This window comes from Halyomorpha halys, unplaced genomic scaffold, assembly GCF_000696795.3.
Source record: "Halyomorpha halys isolate HHAL.00 unplaced genomic scaffold, Hhal_1.1 Scaffold448.1, whole genome shotgun sequence".
Lineage (NCBI taxonomy): Eukaryota > Metazoa > Arthropoda > Insecta > Hemiptera > Pentatomidae > Halyomorpha > Halyomorpha halys.
The window spans coordinates 562110-563640 of NW_027107821.1; the positions used below are offsets into that span (position 1 = coordinate 562110).

General features: G+C 34.6%; 1 protein-coding gene across 2 annotated transcripts in view; it reads left to right on the top strand.

Moving 5' to 3' along the window:
* LOC106682875 (acetylcholinesterase) overlaps positions 1-1531 on the top strand; it is a 169853-nt gene that overhangs the window by 98862 nt on the left and 69460 nt on the right. The gene's annotated exons all lie outside the window — the stretch shown is intronic.

A 1531-nucleotide genomic window follows, 5' to 3' on the forward strand; every position in this document is an offset into this window, starting at 1 on the left:
TATATATTTCAGTTCAACGTATCCAAGATTCTCGGACAGTAAAATCAGCTATTGCCAATAGAATGTTTCAATTAATAAGAGAAAAGTTTTCTCGTAGAAATAGCAAGTTAAAAATGTAAATATCTCTACGAAAGGTGCTCCGGATGTACCATGAATAGTAGTAGTCAGTGTTATACAAAAGATATTTTTTAATTTTAATTTTTATTTATTGATAAATATTACAATCTACCACACATTTAAGCAATAAGTAATAGTGATAATAATAATGATATAACATTAATACCAAACTTAAAAAAAAAAAATTGTAACTGACAAAACAATAAAATAAATTACATTTACCCTATTGTGTACAATACTATAGAATAATCGGATCACCGAGTCCAATCTATTCCCCATGCATGAGCGTAAGGCAGAGCTCTTTGAGATCCCAGCGCGGCCCTATTTCCGCGTCACTGTTGAGCCAGTGGAGTGTAAACACTCTACATGAGCGAAGCTTCTGGCCCTTATCAGAACTCCAAAGGTCGATTTTATTTTACTATTGGTCTCTTGACTACTGCAGTTTCAACCTTTGAGGAGAATAACCGAGGATATAGGAAGCCTGATTATCATAGATATGTCTTCTCATTTTTTATGTAATTGAATAAACAAATGAAAATACACACTAAGCAAACTACCCACCAATGCCATTAGTTTTTCGATTGATATTTGTTTTATAAAGTCAAAAAATGAAGAAATTCCCAAGAATTAACCTTCTACTCACTTTTTGTAGATAGAACAATTAATTTTTCACTTGAAATATTAAAAATTAATTTTTTGATACCTCGTGATAAATCATCAAATGTTGATATTCATTGTACCCACCTCGAGAAATTCTAAAATACGAAATATTCATTTGATTCCAAAAATTCCATTCCTTTTTAAAGCATAAATAAAAGACCCGTTTAACTCTTTTTATTTGAAAACTTGTATTTCTTAAGTACATCGCGGGAGGCTTTGGACCTCCACGCTCTGTCACGCCAATGAAAAAAATTTGAAAAAATAACTATCTCCTATTCTTAGCAGTAACAAACAATTGATACACATAAAATATAAAAGAATTTTCCAACTTTCAGGGTCAGATTATGCTTTCAATTATCTACACATAAAACAGATTGGAGGAAGATAGTCCGGGTGGAGGTCTAACCTACGGCAACCGAAAGGTTGAATTGGAGGGGGCACCATCAAACATCATGGCATAATAGCCTACAGGATATAGTAGCGCCCCATATGGCCAACAGCCAAAACTCACCTCCTCCAGTGCTTTCTGTGAAGAGAAGCAACCCAGACTAAAGTGGGAGAGAGCCATCTTGTCTTCTGGTAGAAGCAGTGCATCATTTCTTTGTCTCTCATATCAGGAATCTACCATGGGTGAGTTGAACTCTTGGAGTTGTTCTCAGGAGCAAAGGGAAGAGAAGAATGAGAATGTGGAGGGAAAAAGAACCATGGAGTAAGTTAATTAACATTCACCACCACATAGTAATCATCATCAACC